Below are 27,990 nucleotides of genomic sequence, written 5' to 3'. Positions count from 1 at the left end.
ATTCATTTTAATGGCAAAACGTGCGTCACTCAGATAAGTACATGAGCCTCTTTTTGGCAGATTACAAAAGGGTTTTGGCCCCTAAGGCCTGGTTCACACCTATGCATTTTTTAGTGTGTTTTTAATTTTGCAGAAACACACCACAGTATATTTAAAGAGGAGCTGTACCTAAAAAAAAAAAAATATTAAAAGCCAGCAGCTACTAATATTGCAGCTGCTGACTTTTAATAATATCACACTTACCTGTCCCAGGTTCCAGCGATGTCGGCGGCAGATAACGAGCGATCGCTCGTCTCGCTGCAGCCACCGCCGCCATCCTCTGTCAGGGAATCGGGAAGTGAAGCATGAGGGCTTCACTGCCCGGTTCCCTACTGCGCATGCGCGAGTTGCGCTGCGCTTCTCTTATGGTCCCCCGCTGTGTCTCTGGGAACTGTGTGTTTCCCAGAACACAACGGGGGGGGGGGGGCGGAGCCATGCAGGGGTGGGCGGAGCCATGCGGCGGTCTGGCCGGAAGTGGGTGCAGATACCTGGATTATTCCAGGTAACTGCACCCCCCTCCCCCCCGAAAGGTGCCGATTGTGGCACCGGAGGGGGGGAGGGATAATACTAGCGGAACTTCCCCTTTAGGGTGAAGAACCGCTTTAACATGGTTTCCTATGGATGTCGTTCACATCTGTGCATTTTAATGGAAAGGGCCAGGGACTTTTTTCTGGTTTTTGGTGCCATAGACTTCAATGGATGAAAAGCGTGTATTGAAAAACGCAAAATACACCTGAAATATGCAAACTGCAACCTGCCTAGACGTGAATCAGGCCTTAGGCTGGATTCACACCTATGGCATTTTTAGTGCTTTTTGCATTTTGCAGATTTGCACTACAGAACGTGTTCCATAGGAAACCATGGTAAATGGACTGTAGTGCAAGTTTGCAAAATGCAAAAAGCACTAAAAATGCCATAGGTGTGAATCCAGACTTCAATAGAAACACTTGATGTTAGCATTTTACAAGCGTTTTGTCCCGTGTCTTCTGCTCAAACAGCAGCTCAACACCCCTAATTTTCTCTCCCTCTCCTCCTCCTAGTGTTTTCTATTGGCTAAACAAAAATGACTGAAACTGTAAACGCTTGTAATATGCTTCTAAAACGCTTGTAAAAAGCTGCGAAAACACTTTTAAAAGTGCCCAAAAAACACCAGTAAATCTCTAATCTCAGGTGTGAACGGGGCCTATGAGGCGTGGGTTCCTACCTTCATGTCACAGTTTTTGGGTGGTTTGCATTTCTGTCCTACCTGGGCCGATGTTTGATGTGGTCTTGCTGATTTGTAAACCTGATGACATTGCGGAATGTGACCTCTGTACTATTTTCTCTTATTTGATAAATAAAGAATAGACAAAAAAAAGTTAAGTATTGCTCCTTCTGTTCCCCACCCAAGCCTGTATCTGAGCGGCAGAACTCCAGGGGGTGGGGGGTACGTTTTTTGGCACTACGCACTCCCACTTCCGTAATTCTCACTTAGGCAAGAATGATGTAATTTGGATAACTTTTCGGAGGCGGTTGACGGGCAATATGGAGGTGAAGTGACGCCTCCTCAGTGCCTTTTTAACCTTGTAATTGCCGCACAAACAAGCTGCAGCTTTGTGCATTGCATACATTTGTGGCACTTCCCTGTTCTCTTGAATGGGTCACAGTCAGCAGGCGTACTGGCTGACAGAAGTGATAGTTTTTGCCACAGAAAAAAATTGAAGTATAATGACATCCCCATCCGCTGCCTTTGCAGCTTAATTGCTTGCAGACCCACTGGCGTAGGAGTACAGCGGCAAAGTGGCTCTCCTGTGCTGCATCACATATCTAGTACGTGATCCAGCACTTCCAGGTAGGGGGCACAGCACAAGCCGATCAGCAGGTGCCAGCCTATGATTGACCGCCGGCACCCGCTGGACAGCGAAGAGGATGACAGGGAGAGAGCTCTATAAATGTAAACAACACAGAGCTCTGTCCTGTCAGCGGGGATGTGCCGGTTTTTGTTTCCCTGCAAATCGGGAAATAAAGTCCAGCACATTCCTTAGTAAAATCAGCACACAGTGAATGCACCAAGCACTGTTAGGCACACATTCAACCCCTCGATTGCCCCTTGATTGCCCTAGATGTTAACCCCTTCCCAGCCACAATCAGACAACGCTAGCGTATTTTTAGCACTGATCACTGTATTAGTGTCACTGGTTCCCAAAAAGTGTCAGTTAGTGTCAGATTGCCCACCATACTATCACAGTCCCACTATAAGTCGCTGATCGCCACCATTACTAGTATAAAAAAACAAAAATGTTAGTATATATATATCCCATAATTTGTAGACGCTATAACTTTAGCGCAAACCAATCAATATACGCTTATTGGGACTTTTTTTTTACCAAACACGTAGCAGAATATATATATATATATATATATATATATATATATAAATTTATGAAGGAATTCAGTTTTTTTACTTTTTTTTTATTGGATATGTTTTATAGCAGAAAGTAAAAAATATATATATTTTTTTTTTTCAAAACGTTTGTTCTTTTTTCAGTTTATAGTGCAAAAAAAAAAAAATCAAATACCACCAAAAGAAAGCTTTATTTGTGGGGAAAAAAATGATATGCAAATCATCATCAATCATCATTATCATATGATAATTTGTGTACAGCATTGCCCATATGACCGCACAATTGTCAGTTAAAGTAACGCAGTGCCAAAATACAAAAACGTAGCTGGTCATGAAGGGGGGTAAATCTTCTGGAGTTCAAGCAGTTAAAGGACAGGGGCAGTTTGGGGGTCAACTGTGCATTTTTTAATGCCCCCAACTACAGGTCTAAACAAGCCCTAAATGTTATGGAGTTAAAAAAAAAAAAATCAGCAAAGAAATGATAGCTAAGGGGGGTAATTTGGGCCTATTAGGTTTAATAAGGTGTCAGCTGGAAAACATTATTTCTTACTTCAACTGACATTATATGCAAATCAAAGGAAACTCCTTTTATTTTCATATGAATTAAATATTAAGTAATAACTTTACTTTGTATTCTTCTGAATCACCTGTGAGCAGTGTTTACAAACAATGCTCCATTCATTTCCAGGGATATTGCATTTTAGATTTATGGATTAGTTTCCATTTATATTTATAAATGATGTTGCATACAGAGAATATAATGAAATAATACCCTTTGTACAATCAGACAACGCCACATTCTCTATTACCGGGATTCTGAAATATCTCACAGGTGTCATCTTCTCCTGAGAACACATTACATGTCACAATTGTAAATACTTATAAAAACTTTCTTTAGGTCTTGAAAACTTTTCCTGCAGGTGATGAAATGATTTTAGGAAATCGATACTGTATATTAGAATTGCTCACATCTTAAAGTGCCCCGTTGTTTCCTGACGGGCAAATCCACCCAACTTTGCCACTTCCCTATACATATAGTTACCCTAAGTAGGTGTAAACCTATTATTTCTTTAACCAATCTCTATTTTTTTTTTTTTTAACAATTGCAAAAATACAGGCACCTTTAACACACAAGATTATCTAATATCTTAACATTTTACAAAGTATTTATCATTTTCTTTTATTGACATTGTGAAAACTGAAGTCTATTATAATCTTTTCTTGCAACGTCAGTACTTCAATATTATTCTCTTATAATTGTCTAAATAATCTGTATTTGTTGATATTCAATGTTTTTTTAAATTAAAAACTTTTGAACGAGAGAAAAAAAAAAAAAAGAAAAATACAGGCCCCACCCAGGGGATAGAGAATCCTTTTCTCTAGTGCCTCTCGTAGGTCTGCCTCTCTCACACATGCACTTATCAACTGATATAGAGAGTGGATCTCCTTAAGGCTTGATTCACACTAACGCGTTGTTTGATGCATTTTGCAGAAATGCAGGGACATTTTTTAACATGGGTTCCTGTGGAACATGTTCACATCAAAGCATTTTTGTGCCTCTGCATTTTTGGAAAGGGTCAGGGACTTTTTTTTCATGCAAAATTCAGCGTTTTGCATGTAATAGAAGTCAATGGACCCGCATCAAAAACGCAAGTACTGCGGTTTTACTGCAGTTGTGCTGCGATTTGCGTTTTTTTTTCCTTTTTTTTTACACTGTATATAGCTGGTTGCTAAGCAACCACACTGTAAAAAAAAAAAACACACACAAAACGTGGCAAAAACGCGGTAAAAACGCATGTCCAAAAACGAGGCAAGCACCGCAAAAAGCACTGCAGAAACGCTCAAAAGCAACATGCATAGATGTAAATCGAGCCTAAAAGAGCCCACACCTGCACTGTTATATAATACATTCATTGACCACGGATAGCTATATCTCTCTCATCATTTGGATGCTGTAATGTTTCTATACTCAATCTGTTTTTTTCCAATCCTTATACGATCTTTAAAGATACTTATTTATTCTAAAGGTATTATTTGCAATCCACACCAGTATGTTACAAGGTACATATAATATTAAAGTCATCCATATCATTTTTGTAAGATTAGACCTGCCAGCTGTAGACACAGGTTGGTTTACTAAAGGTAAATAGACTGTGCACTTTGCAAAGTGTAGTTCACTCTTATGCCGCGTACACACGAGCGGAATGTCCGACAGAAAAAGTCAGACAGGAGCTTTTCATCATATATTCCAATCGTGTGTATGCTCCATCTGACTTTTTTTTTTTTTTCAAAAATTCTGACGGACCTAGAAATAGAACATGTTCTAAAAATTTCCGACTGAACCAATTCCTATCGGGAAAACGGCTCGTCTGTATGCTGTTCTGACGAACCAAAAACGACACATGCTCTGAAGCAAGGAGACGGAAGTTATTGGCTACTAGCTATTGAACTTCCTTTTTCTAGTCCCGTTGTACGTCACCGCGTTCTTGGCGATCGGACTTTGGTGTGATCATGTGTACGCAAGACAGTTTCAGCGGAATTCCGTCGGAAAAACCTTCAAAGTTTATTCCGACGGGAAAACTGGTCGTGTGTACAGGGCATAAGGCCTTTTTCTCACGGGCGCTCCGATCAGGTCCGTCTGTCAGTTTTTCTGGCAGACCTGATCGGACGCTTCATGCAACTCTATGGAGTAGCGGATGTCAGCGGTGACATGTCCGCTGACATCCGCCGGTATCCATTCCGATCTTGTCCGTGAAATCCAGACGGATGGAAACCCTATTTTTCCATCTGTTTGGGGGATCGGATGAAAATGGACAGGTGATCCGTTTTCATCCGATCTCACATAGAGGACAGCGGGGCTCTGACAGGTCCATCTTTGCACAGTGATAGGAGACGGACCTGTCATCTGCCTGCTCAGCGGGGATCAGCAGATCGAGCAAATCAGAGTCCGTCAGGCAGAAAGCCCGTGTGAAAGGACCCTAAGTGCAGTTGCTCCAGAGCTTAGTAAATGAGGTAAAGCTTTACTTTGCAAAGAGAACCCAATCACATGCAAAAAAATAAAAAAATGCATTTTTGCTTGCACATGATTGGATGATGGACGTCAGCAGAATTTTCCCTCATTTACTAAGCTCTGGAGCAACTGCTCTTGCAGAGTGCAGCTGCACTTTACAAAGTGCACAGCCTATTTGTCTTTAGTAAATAACCCCAGGGAGTTTACATCATGCCTGAAATGTGACATCAAGTAGATCTACATGCAGTATACGTTTTAGGATTTACGTACGTAGAGGGTTCTTTACTGTAAGAGCGGCAAGGATGTGGAATTCCCTTCCACAGGTGGTGGTCTCGGCGGGGAGCATCAATAGTTTCAAGAAACTATTAGATAAGCACCTCAACGACTGCAACATACAGAGATATACAAGGTAATACCGACATATAATCACACACATAGGACTTGATGGACTTGTGTCTTTTTTCGACCTCACCTACTATGTAACTATGTAGGATCTGTAGAAATTGTTACTCCTAAATTTAAACATAAAAAAAAGAAGTAATAACCATCTCAATGGATGTGACAGAGTTGGGTTTTATCTTCAATACATTAACAATACAGATATACTTCTATTCATTAATAATTTACAAAAGGCCTTTTCTACAGAGTGGCTTGAATCGCCTTAAAAAAAGAACGTATTCTGCATATAGCACTATCTTTTCTTCTATAGGACCTCGTTCTTTATCCTTTTATTGAGGCAATCCTGCATTAAATGGCTGTTTCTCAGTAAACGGTTGAAGAAAGGGAATTTTACAGCACAGTATATATAGTACACATTTATAATGATCATCTCCTACAAAAGCTTCAGCCGAATTCTACTAAACCTGGCCTTGTTTTACCTTTTCCATCAGCAAGTTATTGGAACAATATTTGGACTATTGAACATAACACCTCCTGCTGTGAGAACACAAACGTGCATCATCCACACCTACAGTATATACCAACTCTGCAGATATTGCTTCCAAATGAAATGCTCTTTCCAAAACAATCATCTTTGCACCTACTTTTTAGCTTTATATGGAAAATTCTTCACCGTCTTACTAAACTGTCAGTATATTATCAGGATAGTACATTATAATGGATTTGAGTCATTTATTTTAACAGTTTTTTAAAATGTAACAAATGTTTGCTTGTTTTTTTTTTTTTTTTAATGTATGTATGCAATTTCAGTTTACAACAAATGCACGATAAAGGATTTCCAGGGGGGCTATGGGATCACTAAAAAGACCAGACAGCAGTAGCCATCTCTTTTCAGGCAGACTGGTTAATATGAAGCTATCCGATAAGAGGCCAATCACTTCCTTTGTAAACTTCAGACTGAGCTATTGAGCTATGTAAATCTCAGACACCTTTATCAGCTGCAGCCTATCACACTCTTTACAATCTCAGTGGGAAAATCGACTCTGATGCTGGCTGCACTTGCGACTCAACATTTACATTGAAGTGATAAGCCGCGTACACACAGGCGGACTGTCTGGCCAACTTAGTCCGTCGAAACACATTTCAGCGGACAGTCCGCTCGTGTGTGGGCTTCAGCGGACTTTTTCAGCGTGCAGTCTGGCGGACTAAGTATTTTGGAATTTCCGTAATATTGTCCGTCAGACTTTGGTTTTAGCGGACAATCCGCTCGTGAGTAGGCTAGTTCGACGGACTAAGTATGGCACATGCTCAGAAAGGATTTACACGGCGGAAGGTTGCATTGCTGTGTATTGGACGTCCTATTTCTAGTCCCGTCGTACGTGCTGTACACGTCATCGCGCAAGCTTTCAACGGACTGTTTGTTCATCCGTGTGTGCTCAAGTCCGTTCATTCGAAAGTATGACGGACTGTCCATCGGATTGTCTGACGGACTAAGTTGGCCATACAGTCCGCCCGTGTGTACGCGGCTATACTCCTGTAGGAAAACTAGGAGTACAGCTTTATTGAACTATGTGGTGGAGTAGATTTCGACACCAAGTATGTAAAGACCATAGTTGGGGAGGACGGGTGCTATGGAGAGGTATGTAGTGTATATACTGGGGTGGTTGTAGTTCTTCGTTAGATCGGCTTATTTTATGCAGTGCATAGATCTAAATGGAGAGCAAATGGGCTGCTTAATGCAACACAAGTTTAGCAGACACTGATACTGCCCAATAGTCACTACTATTGTAATGAAGTAAAAAGGCCTTTATAAAAGCCAAATTATTTCACATAACACCTAACACTGTTTTTGGTCTTGTGCGAGAAAGCTAATGGACAATCCGTTGTTGTGATTGAAATCTCCAGGAGTTATAGGAAACATGTGAGCGATCGATCGCTCTGCTGCCCACCTAAATCCAAAAGTTCAGTTTTGTTGTGTTTACACCTATTCTTTTTTACTTGTGATTTGTGCCAGTCTAGGAGGCTACATAAGTATGCAAGATTCTATTTTATTGTATGTGTCAAGTTGTCCTCTAATGGCCTATTAAGAATCTTGTAAACTTAACACCTTGTAAATTATCCATGTGCAAATGTTTTCTGAAGTTGTTTGCCGTTCATGAGATTGGCAGACATGTACTGTATGAATGCAACAATCAGCGTATTCATACAGCGCATGTCTTATTAGGGCCATCCTAATACCCGGCCCTGATAAATTGCAACCAATGCAGACATCTGCAGTTCTGCATCAAGGCAGCTGTGCCTAGTGGGCCGGACTGTGCCTAGTGGGAGTAAAAAATGCCCCATCTTTGGCATTAGTGGAAGAAATAGTTGATGTCAGTGGGAGGAATTGGGCCCCCCTGTTGGTGTCAGTGGAAGGAATTATGCCTCATCGTTGGTGTCAGTGGGAGGAATTGTGCCCCATTTATGGTGTCAGGAGAAGGAATTATGCCCCATTGTTGGTGTCAGTGTGAGGAATAATGCCCCATTGTTTTCAGTGGGAGGAAAAGTGCCCCATTGTTGTCAGTGGGAGGAATAGTGCCCCATTGTTGTTGTCAGTGGGAGGAATTATGCCCCATTGTTGGTGTCAGTGGAAAGGATTATGCCCCATTGTTTCCAGTGGGAGGAATAGTGCCCCATTGTTGTTGTCAGTGGGAGGAATAGCGCCCCATTGTTGTCAGTGGGAGGAACTATGCCCCATTGTTGGTGTCAGTGGAAGGGATTATGCCCCATTGTTGCCAGTGGGAGAAATAGTGCCCCATTGTTGTTGTCAGTGGGAGGAATAGTGCCCCATTGTTGTCAGTGGGAGGAATAGTGCCCCATTGTTGTCAGTGGGAGGAATAGTGCCCCATTGTTTGTGTCAGTGGAAGGAATTATGCCCCATTGTTGGTATCAGTGGCAGGAGTAGTGCCCCATAATTGGTGTCAGTGGGAGGATTAGTACCCTGTTGTTAGTGTCAGTGGGAGGAATAGTGCTCCATTGTTTGTGTCAGTGGAAGGAATTATGAGTCATCGTTGGTGTTAGTGGCAGGAATTATGCCCGATTTTTGGTGTCAGTAGTGGGAATTCTGCCCCATCATTGGTGTCAGTGGCAGAAATTATGCCCCATTATTGGTGTTGATGGCAGAAATGATGCCCCATTGTTGGTGTCAGTGTCGGGAATTATGCTCCATTGTTGGTGTCAGTGTCGGGAATTATGCTCCATTGTTGGTGTCAGTGTCGGGAATTATGCTCCATTGTTGGTGTCAGTGTAGGGAATTATGCTCCATTGTTGGTGTCAGTGTCGGGAATTATGCTCCATTGTTGGTGTCAGTGTCGGGAATTATGCTCCATTGTTGGTGTCAGTGGAATGAATTATGTCTCAAGGGCTGGAGTTAAGCAAAGAGCTGCATCTGGTCTAGGGCGGCAATTTAGGGACCACTACCATATAGGCTCCAGAGATCTGACTCCCTGCTGTCTAAGAAGGCATATGTAGCAAGCATGAAGCTCCGCAGGTATGACGCCTGTGTAAGTTACACCTGATAGAATTCCTTGTCGCTGACCAATCTTTCAGAAATCGCAGTTTTTGGACAAATATTTAATGCCTACACCTGGAATGCTTGTGTTTTAGGTGTATGTATATTTGGATCATATAAGTAGCCCTTTAACATATTTCGGCTGAATAATTCTTGTTTTAGTCTGATAAGCCATATAACTATGAAACCGCAGGCTGAGCGACTTAGGCCACAAAACTTACAGGCTGAGGAATTTTATTGCCCTAATCAATAACTTTCAGCGAAGGACGCAGATAGATATGTTACAGCTTGCTAAAATAGTGTCTAATCACCAACTTGTTTCAAAACACTGAGCTTTATTTAATAACATCTGCAAAGAGCAATGGTGTGCAGTAGCCCAAAGGAAAGAATCACTCGTCAAATGTCAAGACCGGGTCCACTAAATACCATAAAGAGACTTACTGATCGGATACTACAGGAAACAGTGCCGTATTGCTAAATAAGTTCAGGTTTATCTCCTGGGGAAAGACAAATCCTTCCATTCAGCCACACTGCAAGGCAAGGGGTAAATGCTTGTTTATGTGCAGGGTACCAGGAGCAAGGAGTTTTACTTAACTCATTCCTCAATCCCATAGGCTCCTTCCATGCTATGTGACCAGCCCACACAGCCTTTTCTCTAAAGCCTCGTACACACAATCGGATTGTTGGCCAACAAAACCGCGGAATTTTGTCCAAAGGGCGTTGGTCCAAACTTGTATTGCATACACACGGCCACACAATTGTTGGCCAACAAACACAAACGTAGTGACGTACCACGTGGTTTTTCAGATCTTTAGCGTCACCCTTTGGGCTCCTTCTGCTAATTTCATGTTAGTAGAAGTTTGGTGAGTGTTGAGTTGCGCTTTTAATTTCGTATTTTTCATTTCACACTTTTTATTTCGTGCTTTTCAGTTTGTTTCTGGACGGCTGTTCGTCAACCAGCCATGTTGCGGAATCGGAGGAGATAACGTGTTATTTATTATTGGCCTTGGAGTTATTGCTTTGACATTATTTTTTTGGTTGAATAATGATTTGATTTGGTATATGTTCTATATTTTTAGAATAGAATGCACTTTTTGGTTAAGTTATATTGACAGATAGCATGTCAAATTTTCTTTTTTTTTTTCTTTTTTTTTTTCTTTTTTTAATGCACAATAAAAAAATTATGGAGAATAATACTTGGCTATGTGTTATACTTCAAATGACATTTTGGGAGTAGGCAGTTACATTTTAAAAAATACAATGTAAAATTGACAAGGGACACCAACATAGTTGTATCTTTGTTCTTATAAACTACCGGATAATGGTGTTGTGGTAATACAAATAAAAAAAACATAATAATATTCTTGATATCACTAGAAAAAAAAAAGCCTTTGAAAATTAATTTGCAATAACTCCATCAGTATCACCAGCAAAGCAGCTTCATTATTATCCCATTAAAGACGAAGAGAATGTGCGCTGCATTTCGAGATTTCATAATTTGTCACATCACAATTTTTAATTCTCCATTACGAACTCTAGTTTTACAAGACCGAACGCTTCTGGCTCGTCCTCGCTTCCGAGCATGCGTGTTTGTACTTTGGACTTTTGTCCGATGGACTTGTGTAGACACACTCAGAAAATCCGACAACAGACATTTGTCTGCCGAAAATTTGAAAACCTGCCAGCCAACATTTGTTGGCAGAAAGTCTGGATTTACCACCAACAGCCTGTCATCACACATTTCCCGTTGGAAATTCCGAACTTGTGTACAAGGCTTTAGGGGTTCCAGCAGTCACAGGCATACTGACTGTGAAGTACAATGCAGGGCCAATCGTACAGAAGAGTCACCTTCAGGAAACTACATTGTACGCGCATGCACAGAGCATCAGTGTTTATATGAGTACAGCAGCAATCAGCAATTCACTTCGATGACTGGCTGTACTTCCCACCAGGGCCATCTTAATGGCATCATGGGCCCCTGGCAAAGTAATACACTGGGGCCCCTACCAGTCTGCCCCCATTTATGCATCTATTCTCAAGAATAAAAAGCAGCAGCATTACTATTAAGATGCTCTGCCTTGGGGACTCTTCTTAATCTCGGCAAAGCCCTGGAAGAGCACCAGAAACAGTAGGGGGGTGGGGGGGATGTAGAGGGGGGAGTAATGTCATTCCAATTATAGATTTAGCCCTGTGAGGGGTACTGCTGTACCTGCAATCCAGATTCTGGGACAGCCTAGTAAAAAGCGTGACTGTCCCAATAAATCCTGGACAGTTGGAACGTATGATGTTACACTATTATGGGGCCCACATGCACCTGGGGCTCCTGGGCAATACCCATGCATTAGGACAGCCCTGCTCCCCACATACAGGAAAACAGTGGGGGTTGATTTACTAAATACATTTTGCACTATAGAGTGCAAAATCTGGTGCAGCTGTGCATGGTAGCCAATCAGCTTCTAACTTCAGCTTGTTCAATTTAGCTTTGACAAAACAAAACCTGGAAGCTTATTGGTTTCTATGCGGAGCTGCGCCAGATTTTGCACTCTCCAGTTTTAGTAACTCAACCCTAATGTGTATTCTACACTAGGCATATTTACTACCTAATTACGTCCATGTTTATGAGGCCTTAAAGTGCTCTTTAATGTATGCAAACATACATACGTGCTCATAGAATATTATATTGCAGCCCTAGGTTTATTTGTTTTACATTGTGAGCCTTCGTCTAAAAATGTCACAACCAGAAAGGGTTGAAAAAATGATGTCCATTGTCAGCAGCTTACAATTCCCCATCAGAAAGAAGAATGGGTAGTGTGGTCACTGTTAAAATGAGGGATGTGATTAGAAACACTTTTTAAACCCTCAAACTGCCCTGAAAGTACCTCTGATGCTTTGTACACACAAACTGACTTTCCGGCGGAGTAGGTCCGATGGAATCTGTCCATCGGACAATCTGAGTGTGGGCTAATCCGATCGTTTTTCATAAAAATTCGAGGGACCTAGAAATAGAACATGTTTCAAATCTGTCCGATGGACCCAATTCCTAACTGGAAAACCATTTGTCTGTATGCTGGTCCGACGGACCAAATACGATGCAAGGGAAGCTATTGGCTACTGGCTACTGAACTTCCTTTTTTAGTCCCGTCTTACGTCATCACATTCAAAATGAACGGACTTTCGAACGGACACGTTCGTGTGTGGCCAAGTCTGTTAGTTCGGAAAGTCAGTCGGAAACTCTGCCGAAAGTCCATCGGGAACTCTGCCGAAAGTCCGTCGGGAAGACCGTCGGACCTAGTCTGCCGGAAAGTCCGGTTGTGTGTACGCGGCATGACAGTTGTGGTAGTAAAAGAACATGCATCTCTCAAACATACCGAAACAGTGGTTACATATAATATGTACTGTATATCCTATCCTGGCACTGTAACCAAAACTCATGCTGCTCATGGTAGCCTTAGATCCACTGATTGTATGCTGATTCAAGGTCATGCCTGGTTATTGCTACAGTTGTTCTTAATACTGAATTTCCAGCACCATTCTTCACATGTTCTAAAGCTGACCATACACTGTAGATTTCCAAACAAATGACGAATGTCATTCGAAAGTACTTCAAAATTTTGTTTGCTTGTACAGTGGTTACCTCCTCCCATGTTCATCTCCAGGACTTTTCCAGAGTCTCTCCAAGCCTATGGAACTCCTTACCTCAATCAGTCCTTCTATCTCCCACTCTATTAACTTTTAGACAATCCATGAAAACCCTCCTCTTCAGAGAAGGCTACCCTACCCACACCTAACAACTGCATTTTCATTTTGTCCATCTGATCATCCCCCACAGCTGCTACCCTTTGTTCCACTTGACCCTCCCTTCTAAATTGTAAGGCCCTCTGATCCCTCCTGTATTGAATTGTATTGTAATTGTACTGTCTTCCCTGATGTTGTAAAGCGCTGCGCAAACTGTTGGCGCTATATAAATCCTGTATAATAATAATAATAAAGGCTCAAGCTATTTTACCTTCATGCATGAAGGTAAAAAAAACCTCCTCTATGCAGCAGCCCCCCCTAATACTTACCTGAACCCGATCTTCCTCCATCGATGTGCACAACCACCCTTGGCTCTCTGGGGACTCTCCCTCCTCATTGGCTAAGATGCTGTCAATCAGAGCCAATGAGGAGAGAGAGTTGGGTGGGGCGGGGTCGAGCCACAGCTCTGTGTGTGAATGGAGACACATTTTTCCATCACTGCGTCTAAAAATGATCATCAATTTGACCCTACTAACAATTAAAATGAAACAAATAAGACCGAAATTCAACTAGTGTATGGCCAGCTTAATGTCTGTTTTGACCTAACACTTCACCTGACCTTGATACTTAACCCTTCCTGACTTGTCCTGCAACCCTTCCCAACCTGTGAGAAAATCTCTATGACCAGTTATCTTCCTTTAGAAAAGGAAATAGAAAGTGTTCAGCATCTGTTGACAGGCAGAATCAGGGCGAATGCTTGTTGCCGATCCTGCCAGCAAGTCCTATAAATAAGGACAGCCAGACCTCTCAATACCACATCTGTGGCCACATGTGAAGATTCTTATACAATCTCTCTTTACCGAGAGAGCTTTGTAGCACTGTGCAGTAAAAGAATACACACTATAAACCTTATATAAAAGGACTGGAGCCTATACAACTAGACATGTGCTGAGATTTTTGGATAGTTCAACCTGAACTTGATGACACCAGTCAGGCCAGCTTAAAGTGTAACTCCACTTTTGTTAAGAAAAAAACATTCCCCTCTGGGTGCTCCATGTACATTACAAAGATTTTAACCTCCATGGCAGTATTCCAGAGTGTGGCTCGGGGTGAATTTTCACTACCAAAAGCGGTAACCCCGGGCCACACTCGGGATTGCATCGCAGTATCCTGGTACAACATACTTACCTTGTCACCAGGATCCTGCGATGTCCTCCTGCTGTGTCCTCCGCCCGATGTATTACTGTTCCGGGCTCCGTTCCCTGCGAGCAACGCAACGCAAGGGGTTGGAGCCCAGCGGCAAAATTCCAAAATTGAAAAATACATAACACATACAGTGCACTGTAATCTTACAGCAGATTACATTACTGTATAAAATCATTTCACATCCCTTTTGTCCCCAGTGCTTTGTCCAGTGCCCTGCCTGCAGCTTTATATTATATATACTGTTCTTTCTGCCTGGAAACTTGAGAACGTCCATGGCAACCATAAAGTGCCCCTCTACGTCAAAAGCTAGAAAACAGCGATAGTAAATTAGAATCACTTGCAGAATTGAGCGATAGTGAATCGTTGGGAAATTCATCATCACACACTGAAAGTGACGACAGCGACAATTCTGCAACTGAACACATTTCATTGTTTTTGATTTGATTATATTATTGAATAAAATGTATTATTATTATTATATTATTATTTGTTATAATTATTTATAGTTATTTATAACTTATGTATTTATGTATATTATAATTTACCATAGCGGGGCATTGTGAAAGGGTTCTTATACCCCTGCTTTGCCACCCTGTGACATGTGCTTCTTATGAACAATACGGCACAAACGTTTGTTTTCAAATACATTAGGCAGGCATAATTTACTATTGTCGCCATCATCAAAACCTGAACTGAGAAATATCATGCAGCCATGTAGACAGGAAATGGTTGCAAAGAGATGGCACTAGACCAGCAGGAATGACATGTAACATAGGATGAAAATAAGTATTTTATTATAAAACAAAATGTTAACTGTTTATGTTGAACAGTGCTTTAGCAAACGTAAAGTGTTACTAAACCCAGGAACCTGCATTCACTATATCTGGTCTGCCACAGTACACAGAACATGGAAATGCAATTATTTTAGTAAATATAAACTGCTAAATACCTTTTCTCATCAGCAGTATATAGTAGTCTTGTGACTTCTATCAGTGTCTGGTTAAAGCTTGTAGGAGGATGTTTTATTCTACTCTGATTGTCCTATTAGGCTGCAGGACCCCTGGCCCTCTGTCTGGACAGTGCTGATTGGCCCTGTGCTGATCACATGCACCTCCCCCCCCCCCAAAAAAAAAAAAAACTATCCAGCTATACACACCAAACTGAGCATATGCAGCTTTTCCCAAAGGCTCTGTTTTATCAGGAGATAGTTTGGGGACTGTGGAAGAAGGGGGGGGGGGGGGGTCAGAGAAGAGCCTTTTTTACTCAATGGCGGATAAACCCCTTAGGTTCCACTGGGAGTATAATACACATGCTTTACTGCATATACAGACTGATTTTACTGTTGTAGGTTTAGTAACACTTTAAAGCGGAGTTCCACCCAAAAGCACTCCTCACCCCCTGACATGCCACATTTGGCATGCCTTTTTTTTGGGGGGGGGGGGAGTGGGTACTCAGTTTAGAGTGGGACTTCCTGTCCCACTTTCTGCTTCCTGCTCTGGTCCTCCTCCCTTCTGCAATCCTCTGGGACACGTGACAGGTCCCAGAAGATTGCCTGGCCAATAGCAGGGCACAGCGCGACTTGCGAATGCGCAGTGCGTGCCCAGACGTGAACTTGAAAGCTGTCACGGCTGGGTGCCCACAGTGGCAATGACGGCACCGGCGGAGAGGAGTGGGAGAGGAGTGAGGCTCTGGGCGGCTGCATCGCTGGACCACAGGACAGGTGAGTGTCTGTTTATTAAAAGTCAGCAGCTACACTTTTTGTAGCTGCTGACTTTTAATAAACCAAAAAACACATGGAACTCCACTTTAAAGGGGTTGTAAACCCTCATGGTTTTTCACCTTAATGCATATTATGCATAAATGTGAAAAACCTTCTCTCATGCTGCAGCCCCCCAGACCCCCCCCCCTGTTTTGCTTACCTGAGCCCTCTCTTTCTCGCCCCAGTGACGAGCACAACAGCTATGGCTGGTGTCTCGCGTCCTGATTGGATAGATTGATAGCAGAGCAGCCATTGGTTTCCGCTGCTGTCATTTAAATCCAATGATTTAGGCGCCAGGGGGGCGTCGTCGAGTCCTGCTTTCTGTGTCAATAGACGCAGAAGCATGACACAAGAGCGCGCCCGCACGGGTGGCCCGAATGAGAGCGATGCTCCAACGGGGCACTCGAGAAGAGGAGGAGCCATCAGCGCCGCTGAGGGACCCCCGAAGAGGAGGATCGGTGCCACTCTGTGCAAAGTGGAGGTAAGTATGACATGTTTGTTATTTTTTTTTAAAAGCGAGGGTTTAGTAACCCTTTGATGTCATTCGGCTAGGATTTACATCTGCTATGACTGATTTATATGAATTTCTGTCACTCTGAAGGCAGCAGTCATTATTAAATTAAATTAAATGCTTGCAATATTCCAGCATCTTTGTTCAGTCTCATGTGGACTCCTTCATTTTCCAGTGGCCTTCAGGATTTTTGCAACAAAGGAATCTCAGTCCATCTCTATACATTAAACATTGACACGTAGCATTGCTAGCAGACAGTTGTATGCATTTCACACCCTATACAAGGATTTAATAATTTAGGACATTGTATTGCTGGTGGGAAACAACTCGCCTCCTACCTTTGCTGAGGGAAACCTAAAAACTGCCATTGCAATGCTTACTCTCCTAAAAGTCCTAGTTGCTGGCTGTCATGTTAATTTAATGTCTTTAATTCTATGGGTTAAGGTCCTGGAAACAGAATAGACTTCATATGCTACCTAAGGCCTTCCTTACATTATGTAATTTTCTTTCCTTTAACCACAGACACCCACAGCGTTCGGCAAGCCACGGCCATGCTTCCTTTCTTCTCCCAGCAATTTGACTAAGAGAAGCAGAAGCCTGTGGCTCTAATGCCCTCAGTACCTACCTGCAGAACCCAAGTAGCGAGGACCGGTGACAATGACAACAGAACACAGGTAAGCTTTTGGGGATGGGGAAAATGAAAGGTACCACCAGTGCTCTCTATATACCTTAATGCAGACAATGCAATAAAATAACAAAATGCCTAGTGTTTAGTACCACTTTAACTTGTTAAATGTCAAAGCCAAAATGAATGAATCTGACTGCCCTGCTTGCACATTCCCTGTAATTGCAAACAACCTGACCTTGAACCACTGCACCCAAATCTGTAAAAATTCAGGCCAGTGTGTTCCCTGTTTCAGCACCTCTGTATTTCTACTACACATACCGGGCAGTGAAAGGTAAGTTGCACAACATATTCATGTAATGAGAGGTTGAAGGACCAACCAGAGAAGCAAGATAAATCATCAGATCTCTGGATTTGGTGAATGCAGTGGACCTTATTTCTGATTTTACTTAGCACAAGGCTGAAGGCTGCTATGTTTCCTAAACTGTATTTTACAGAACAAAACACAAGGCTAGAACATGGTCAGAATAATAACCGTTTTATGCTTTTCATATTGGCTACCAGCAATGTCATTTTTGGTCCAGTATGTAATATGCTGAAGGTCCGGCTCATATTGATACCCCTTGAGAACGTCTGTTTGGAGGAAACGCGTTGGGACGGAGCCTGTGCTAATGTCTTGGCACACGCTGGAGCTGGAGCTGGAACCAGCAGCACTGTCTAGTGTTTGAAGCAAGCGGTTTTACACTATGGAAGGCTTTTATGTGTTTCCTTTGCCAGATTTACATCTGTGGAGCGATTGAGGTGATCTGACCAGTCTCATTTATACCATGATCCATTTTAAATGCCCCCAGAGAGATCCACCGTCATGCCACATGTAGCCTCTTACCAGACAGGGAGACCCCACATTATAGTAGGTGGTCTAAAAATGCTTTAGACTGTTTGGCCACTGCTGCAGCCAATGCATCCAGCAATAGGGGAACCACAGGACACACCAACAGGGAGACTGGTCATATCACCTCAATCGCTCCACAGATGTTAATCCGTCAAATGAAACACATAACAGCCTTCCATAGTGTAAAACCGCTTGCTTTATTGATAAAAAATAACTGTATATCTACTCATAATCTCTCCATATTATCGCGCATGTCAAACAGTAAAAAGTGCTGCTGGTTCCGGCTCCAGCTCCAACATATTCCATGACATCAGCACAGGCTCTGTCCCAATGCATTTCCTCCAAGCAGACGTTCTCAAGGGGTATCAATATTAACCGGAGTTGACCTTCAGCATATTACACACTGGACCAAAAATTACATTGCTGGTAGCTGATATGAAAAGCAAAACAAAACGGTTATTATTTTGGGGTTTACCTGCTTATGGATCAAATGGAATCCCATACCAGGGGTACAGAATCAGTGACGCTTGTTTGGATATGACACACAAGGCATTAGAATTGACACCTCTCCCCTAGGAACGATCAGGTAATTAGCATATCATATATAACTCCCTGGATAGCTCCCACATGTAAACTCATGGTCGATCACCTACATTAGCTAAATAGAAAAGAACAGTGCCACACAGTGTAAAACTGCTGGAAGGTTTATTAAAAACAAAGAGGAACACTCACAGATTATTAAGTATCAAAGCGCTTGTGTATACCAGCCATCATGGGAAAATAGAAAGATCGCTTTCTGGATGTAAGAACACGTCCAACGCGTTTCGTCATAACTGAACCTCCGGGGCTAAGGAGCCATGCCCAATCATGACGCCTCATAAAGGGTGACAGCCAAAGGAGGTTATGTCCAGGACTAAGGAGCCGTTGCCCAATCATTGTGCCTTATAAAGGGTGACAACAAATGGAGGTTATGGCCAGATACGAGGTTCGATCCTCGTTTTGAGAAGCAAGCACCCTGTGCTCCTAGCCTAGCACTAAATTCCGATCATGGAACTTACAGAGCCAGAAAAAAATGCCTCCTTTTGATTTCCAGTGCCTATGACACTCAAGCCATACCTTTTTTTTTTTTTTTTTTTTTACACAATCTTAAAATCATAATGGCTAAAATAGCGCTTATAACAGCGCAAAAATTATTGCACAATAATATTGATACTTGGCTGGCATAGTTGAGTTGATAGTTGATCTCCTTTTAGCTTCTGGCACCTCATCGGGTCTCCAGTGGATTTCCTCGTAGTAGTTTTTATCTCTGCCCCTTCTCAAAAGACCATAGCACAGGTGTTATCCTCTCATAACTGGACTTCACCAAAAAATGGGCACATTAAGCATTATGGTGAATCCATCGGGGGGAAGGGTGACACCATCATTTAGTTGGGATTGCCGTTAATATTGACAGAACACTTTTTATAATGGAAAAAGAGATGGAAGAGACCAACGTGCTTTAAGTTGCCGCCGACCTCACAACCCTCAAATACTGGATCAGTTTTGGGTAGTTTTTGGCCTTCGAGGTCTCCTTGGTATATGTACAGATAAGCATGAACATCAAGACACATCACTGTGTATGCTAATATAAAGAAACATAAGAAGGAACAATGTGGAGCGAAGAAGCAAGTTATGTTATATTATCTCTATATTTGATTCATATTTTTTTTTTTACTTTGCACCATAAATAATAACTAGTGTACGGATCCTTGTGAAAAACGGCAATTAGGAATTTTTCAGAGACACAGCTTCACAACCCAGTGGTGTCCGAATTGACAGCTGTGTAAATGCCGGCCTTAATTTATTTTTTATTTTTTTTCCTTTGGAAATAAAGCTGGACAACATATTCCCTCCTTGTGGATCCTCTCTCTGGCCCTGCCGCAGTCAGCTCTTTGAATATTTAATGTCCTGATGAGAGAGGTTCCACCTGCTGACACAGTCAAAGTGGTACAACAATACACACACGAGTACAAGATCATCAATTGACTCTTCTCCCAGTCTGCTGGGTCAGGGCTTTTCTCCTGTTTTATCCTTTTATAACTTCGTGGTTTTTTTTTTTTGGGGGGGTTTTTTTTATCCTTTTAATTGATCCTTTCACTACTGGAGCGAAACACTGTGAGACAGCTGTGAGTTTCATTTCTGTACAATGGTGCAGCTGCATGCAGGTATGTTAAACTGCACCATTTGTTCAATTCCATGCACCTTTTATGAGCATTTTTTAATAAAACCCAATGTACCAGTTCTGTGCCAGCTTTGGGAGCAGATACATAATTTTTTTTTTAAATGTAAAACCAGCCATGGGAAAAACATGGAGGCTGCCATTAGTGACCTCTCCTTCTGGAAACGTTGGAAATGCTAAATGTCTGTCTGTTATGCTGACCCTCTTAAAACCCAACTTTCAGTTTTAATCAGCTAAATACATTCCAAGCGCCTCAAACAAATGGTATTAAACACCTAAGCCCTTGTACACGCGGTCAGAAATTCTGGCGGAAACGGTCCGATTGGATTATATTGTTGGAAAATCCGATCGTGTGTGGGCTCTATCGGACTCAAATTTTAAAATTTTCCGACAACAAAATCCGGTCAGACTTTTTCTGATCGTTTGTAGAGAATTCCAATCGGACAAAGTGCCACGCATGCTCAGATCAAAATACAAGAGCAAAGCTATTGGCTACTAGGCTGAATGTAGTCCCGTCGGAACGAACGAACGTCATCGCGTTTCTGAACGATCGGATTTTCCGACAACTTTGTCCGACTGTGTGTATGCAACACCAGTTTCGGACAAAGTCCGACGGATTTTGTGGTTGTAAAAAATCCGACAGATTTTGTGGTTGTAAAAAATCCGACGGATTTTGTGGTCGTAATTTCCGACCGTGTGTACAAGGGCTTACAGTTCATTTCCTTTTGGAAATAGCCACAGCCTACACAATACACAGCTGCAAAGTAGAAAAGCATCCCCCCCCCCCCCCCACACCAGCATGTAGCAGAAACAGACCTTTCCTCTCTCTGATGAAGCAGTGGTCTCTCTGCATAGATCTGCCACCACTCAAGTTGAACCAGTGCTCCAATCAGCAACGAGCATAAGCGTTGCAGACTGCAGAATTAAAGCCCTGGGTCAGCGGTTGTTGGACTGCTGCAAAAGGACTGCTGCTTCCACATAGCTAACAATGGTCCCTCTGTGTAGTATGCTGGCAAGGGACGAGCTTTTTTTACTCAGGAAGTGGCTGTTTGCTAAAGAAGCTGAACTGTAACTCTTAAAGCAGAACTTCAGTCATTTTTTCATCTTTCCATCTAATAAATCTTCTGCTTTTGTTGTTTTTTTCTTTGGATAGTATAATTTCTTTTTTCTGCCAGTAAATACCTTATACGGCCCACTTCATGTTTCTTGTCTGGTAAAAAGCCTAGCTCTCTCTCTCACTCTCATGAGAGTTTGCCAGGAAGGGGAGGGGGGAAGGGTCATAAGAGGGCCAGTGAGAGCTGCAGAGCTGGAGGTGTGCCTCTGTGTTTGCGTAATTCCAGGAAGTGAACAGGCAGCAGCTTCAGCTGCCCACAGTTAAAATGGCTGCAGCCAGACTCAGTGGAGGGAGATTTCTGCAGCATATCTGGCAAGTACAGAATCACAGTATATATAAAATAATATGCAAAGTGGTTGGAGGGAAGATTCAGAATGACAAAGATGTTTTTATTACAAATTGTGTGAGCAGACTGCAGTTCCTCTTTAAATACCTTTTTTGTTTTGATTCACTTGGCATGTATTTAGCTTCCTCTACATGTCAAAGCTGTCAATATTGGGGGGCCACCAGTGGTCTTAAAGCGGTGCAGGCCCATGCATGAAATAATTAAAGCTCTTTCCCCTAGCCACTATGGCAACACTGAACTACTTTGATGAAAGTTCATTCATTCATTCAAAGTATTTAAGAAAAAAATAGTAAAAAAAGAAAACAAAATTTTAAAAAATTGAAAACAATTTATTGTTCTTTTTTTTTTTTTTCACCTGTATCATGAGATTTGCTGTAGCCAATCACAGATCACAACCACAAGCAAGCTGTTCATGAATGGGAAACCCATTCATGACTGCTAGGGCTATTGCTTATGTAGCTATTGTTTATATAGTTAACATCACCGTATAAGCAATAACAGTGTAAAGAAAAAACCCTGACCCTCCCACCTAGAGTAGTACAGTGTCACAGCTACTCTGATAATAGGATGTAAAAAAATTGTAACAAAAGAAAAAAATGTAATAAAAAAAAAGAAGAAAAAAATGTAATAAAAAATTATTTAGATCTTCTTTTTTTATATACCGTCACCACTCAGTATCCCTGATCACTGCCACACCATTCAAATGATGTTGTACAGCACTGGTGACAGACAATATGTTAACCACTTCAGCCCCAGAAGGATTTACCCCCTTCCTGACCAGAACGTTTTTTTGCGATTCGGCACTGCGTCGCTTTAACTATCAATTACGCGGTCGTGCGACTTGGCTCCCAAACAAAATTGACGTCCTTTTTTTCCCACAAATAGAGCTTTCTTTTGGTGGTATTTGATCCCCCCTGCAGTTTTTATTTTTTGCGCTATAAACAAAAAAAAGCGACAATTTTGAAAAAATGCATTATTTTTAACTTTTTGCTATAATAAATATAAATAATATAATAAATATCCCCCAAAAATATATAAAAAAGCATTTTTTTCCTCAGTTTTTCTTCTACATATTTTTGGTAAAAAAATCACAATAAGCAATTATTGATTGGTTTGCGCAAAAGTTATAGTAGGGATAGTTTTATGGCATTTTTATTAATATTTTTTTTTTTTTTACTAGTAATGGTGGCGATCATCGATTTTTATCGTGACTGCGACATTATGGCGGACACATCGGACAATTATGACACATTTTTGGGACCACTGGCATTAATACAGTGATCGATGCTATAAAATTGCATTGATTAATGTAAAAATGTAACTGGCAGTGAAGGGGTTAACCACTAGGAGCAGGGAGGGTTTAAGTGTTCCTAGGGGCGTGTTTCTAACTGTCTGGGGCGTGGCTGTGTGTGACATCACACTGATCGCTGCTCCCAATGATAGGGGGCAGACGATCAGTGTGCTGTCACTAGTCAGAACGGGGAGATGCTGTTTACATCGGAATCTCCCCGTTCTTGAACTCCGTGACAGGATCACAGGTATCCCCGCAGCGATCGAATCACGGATCACGCACGTGCGCGGCGGGAAATTCAAAGTAACGTATGGGTACGCTACTTTGCCCAGCCATGCCATTCTGCCGATGTATTTATACAGGAGCCAGTTGGGAACCGGTTAAAAAGAAAATTGTGAGAAAAATAATTCTTTTTTTTTTTTTATTTCTTTATTTTCCAAAAAATTGTGCCAAAAAATTACAACTTCGAAAAACATGCTATGCCTCTTACTAAATACCTCAGACTGTCTACTTTCCAAAAAGGGGTCCTTTGGGGTTGGGAATTTGTACTGTCCTGGCATTTTAAGGGCCTCACAAAATGAGATAGGCTGTCAGTACATCAGAATTGATCAATTTATATATAAATATATATATATACACCATAGTTTGTAGAAGGCTATAACTTTAACACAAACCAATTAATATACACTTATTTGGATTTTTTTTTATTTTTTTATTTACCAAAGACATGTAGCAGAATACATTTTGGCCTAAATTGATGAAGAAATTCGATTTTATTGGATATGTTTTATAACAGAAAATAGAAAATAACATTTTATTTTCCTAAACTTTTTGGTCTTTTAACATAAAAAACACAGTGGTAATCAAATACCAGCAAAGGAAAGCTCTATTTGTGTGAAAATATATATATAAATTTCCTTTGGGTACAGTGTTGCATGGCTGAAAATTGACAGTTAAATTAGCACAGTGCTGATTAGCAAAAAAATGGCCTGATCACGGAGCTAATGCGAGTGTCTGGCGGTCGCGATCACCGCCAGGCTCCTGCAAACGCTTGTGACACACCGAGAACTCGGGTCTGTGTGCGTAAACACAGTTTCCGGTTCTCTGAGGGGAGAAGAGACAGATCATGTTCACACAGAATATGAACAGCGATCTGTAATCTCCCCCGCACAGTCCCCTCCACCTTCAGTTAGAACACACACTAGGGAACACAATTAACCCCTTGGTCGCCCCCTAGTGTTAACCCCTTCCCTGCCAGTGACATTTTTACAGTAATCAGTGCATTTTTATAGCACTGATCGCTGTATAAATGCCAATGGTTCCAAAAAGTGTCAAAATTGGCCGATGTGTCCGTCATAATGTTGCAGTCACAATAAAAATCACAGATCGCTTCCATTACTAGTAAAAAAATAAAAATAATTATAAAAATTACCATAAATCTATCCCCTATTTTGTAGACGCTATAACTTTTGCACAAACCAATCAATATACGCTTATTGCTGTTTTTTTTTACCAAAAATATGTAGAATACATATCGGCCTAAACTGAGGAAAAAATGTTTGTTTTTATATATTAGATATAATAAAAGTCGCAGAGGTGATCAAATACCACCATAGAAAGCTCTATTTGTGGGAAAAAAAAGGACGTCAATTTTGTTTGGGTGCAACGCCACACGACCACGCAATTTTCAGTTAAAGCGACGCAGTGCAGAATCGCAAAAAAGTCCTCTGTTCAGGAATGGGGGTAAAACCTTCCGGGGCTGAAGCGGTTAATATTATATTTTAAAATTACTTTACTTTAACAGTGTTGCCTTTTCTGAAGATCCTCTTACTTTTCTCTTATATTGCATCAGAAATTTTAAAGTGGCTATGCTGGTATTTTAAAATTATTTTCAGACACCCTTTGCTTTTATATGTGAACTTATTATGTGCCAAAATATAAACCCCTAAGTAAAGAAAAAATGTAAAAAAATAAAAATAAATTCTGTTTAATAAATATTGATTCCGATGTCTCAATTATAACTGAACTAAGTAAAGGGACATTGGGGGGACTGGGATTGTCCTCCATTAACAGGGACTAGTGGCAATAGTATGCAGTGTTTTTCCATCACCAGTGTGTGCCAGATCCACAACTCTCCTGTCCGCTGCCACGCTGCATGAAAGCTGTCCAGTAAATTTTCCTTCTATTGCCGCTACACCCTACCTGGGATACATACTTCTTTACATTCCACACCAGTGGCATGTCCATATGGATATATAAAGAAGTATGTCCCCCAAACAGGGCACGTGTCTTGCAGTTCCAGATATTGGAGTTACCAGAAAATGGCGTAGTCCGTCTGCTTCCTTGAAAACTTCACTTAAAGGAAAAAAACCCAAACACACATACTCACCTCCATGTTGCAGCTGTCCCCCCCCCCCCCCCCCCCCCCCCGCTGGTTGTAAGCCCGAGAACTAGCATTGATATGACCACTGATTGCTCCGTTCTCAGTAATCTCTGAAAGAAGAGTGGTGATTGTCAGTCGTCATTCGCTCTGCCTCTCCAGTGCTCACTGGAGTACACGGCTGGTGAGGAGGTGGGCACAGCTGGCTTGGGCTAAGAGCTGGAGCCAGCTGTCAATCAGGCAGTGTGAGTCCCAACAATATGGTCGGGATCCTTTCAGAGCCTGGAGCGGCTCTGTGATGTCAGCTGATAGTGGGCAATCGCCCGCTATTAGCTGGCTCTGGGTCACAGGAGAGCAAAGTAAATGCACTCCTTACATGCGGAAGAGAAACATGGCCACAAAAAGCTTACTTCTCTTTTGAAGAACTAGTATTAAAGACTAATAGAAAGTTACCTCAATAGTTTTTACAGCTATTCACAGATGAGTAACTAGAAGGATATTAGGAAAGGGAACTCATCATTCAAAAGCTTTTAAAGATCCTCAGTAACAAAGAGTGACAATTCACATCAGATCCCCCATATAATGCATCCGAGTTTTGTTTTTTGGATGCACTGTTTAGAACAATATCCTCCAAAGTCCAAGCCATATAGCACAATAAAGTAAAATGTAGCTGTGATCTGATGTTACTATTAAACACATTGCAGCTTGATTCAGCAGTGAAGTTCACCCTCAGTTCCCCCCACCATCAAACTGAGTAAAGCGGAACTTTAAGTGCAACTATTGTTCAAGCTTAAAGATAACAAAAGGATGCAATTAACATTAAAATACGTCATCCTGATAGTGGGGAAGATTACTGCTGATTTTTATTATAGATATAGTTTTATAGGAAAGGAGTATTCCAGTCATTTTCCCATAATGGAGGCCCCTTGAACTACTAGGGAAAGGGAGCCTTGACTGCTGGAAGCTTGGCATCTACCTGGGCATCAACCTAAAACAGGGAGCATAAGTGGCTCTGTTAGGATTGGCATGAGGTGACTTGGTGGAACCTGAACTTTAGAAAAAGGTGACGCATCGGCGTGTCCCACCACTTTGAGGCGATTCAGATGTCACAAGAGTTGCCCACCCACCTGTCCGTTGTGAGTTTCGTCACAGCTTTATTGCCAGCAATCGATATTGCTTTATGGGCTATGACCTCAAGTTTAATTCTGTGGTCAGTTTGATGCCCGTCTGCCACGGATGGTGTGGCCTCTTAGACTATCTAGGTTTTTGTTATAGATGCTCACGGTATAACTGTGACTGGCGTTGTTCTGTGGTACTTTGAATGTTGTTTCATTTGGAAAATTGAATAAAGCCGTGACCTTGCCCTATTTCCAACTTATTCAGCAGTTAGTTGGTCAAAACAAGCTTAGGCTTCTCAGCAGTCAAGGAGGACTCCTGCAAGAAAAGATCCTGGGATCAGGGTGTAGTGCATGTCACTCACCTCCAAAATCTAGAGATCTCAAGGTGTAGAGTTGAGGAGTCAGCTGCCTTTCACAACCACCATGCTCCTATGCAGGCTGCCAGAATTAGTGGTCGGTCTGAATTTTTACAAATGTCCACTGGGTGAGTGCATAGGAGTGCGGCTGCTAAACTTTACACCTGGAGATCAGTGGCATGGAGATGTTATCTTTATCAGAACACTGACTTCGCCACCTTTTCACCTTGGGAATGCCAGCATGCCTCGGGACTGTGACGTCATAAGGGGTAGGATCACAGAGTGACATCACCCGGTGACCACGCTCCATGCCTATATAAATCGTTGTACGCGTCGCACATGGCATTACAGCGGGAGAGAGCATTGTGTCAACATCACAGGAAGAGAAGAGGGAAGAAGATGACGCAGAAGACCGGGCCACCGCTAGTAAAAGAGCTAAAAGAAGATAGCAAAGGAGCCAGCAGAGAAGAGAAGAGGCCCGACACCGGGAGAAGAGGCTGAAGAGAGCGAATTCAGAAGAGACCCCTGAAGTTGGAAGAAGACCCCCAGAGCTTCCTAATAAATTACTTTAAAAACCTGTGTAGTGTGTTTTTTTATGACACTTTTTTTCCCTCAGGTGAATGGGTAGGGGTACGATGTACCCCATATTAATTCCCATAGGGTGGGGGGCTGGGATCTGGGGGCCCCCTTATTAAAGGGGGCTCCGGATTCCGATAAGCCCCCTGCCCGCAGACCCCAACAACCAATGCCCAGGGTTGTTGGGAAGAGGAGCTTGTCCTCATCAACATGGGGACAAGGTGCTTTGGGGTGGGGAGGCCGCCCTGCGGCCCTCCCACCCCAAAGCACCCACCCCCCATGTTGAGGGCATGCGGCCTGGTACGGTTCAGGAGGGGGGGCGGCGCTCGCTCGTCCCCCTTTCCTGACCGGCCGGGCTGCGTGCTCGGATAGGGGTCTGGTATGGATTTTAGGGGGACCCCCAGGTTGTTTTCTCCGCATAGAGGTTCCCCTTAAAATCCATATCAGACCTAAGGACCTGGTTTGCCCTTGGAGGGGAACCC

At 42.2% G+C, this 27,990-nt stretch overlaps 1 long non-coding RNA gene across 1 annotated transcript in view; it reads right to left on the bottom strand.

Annotated features, from left to right (window-relative positions):
- Positions 1-27,990, bottom strand: part of LOC143936027 (uncharacterized) — a 77,416-nt gene that overhangs the window by 33,238 nt on the left and 16,188 nt on the right. The window lies entirely within an intron of this gene.

The sequence above is a fragment of the Lithobates pipiens genome, unplaced genomic scaffold (genome assembly GCF_037356315.1).
Source record: "Lithobates pipiens isolate NorthernLeopardFrog02 unplaced genomic scaffold, aLitPip1_a1.2 Scaffold_28, whole genome shotgun sequence".
Lineage (NCBI taxonomy): Eukaryota > Metazoa > Chordata > Amphibia > Anura > Ranidae > Lithobates > Lithobates pipiens.
Note: the sequence above shows the minus strand (reverse complement) of the source record. Positions and strands in the feature narration are given on the sequence as shown.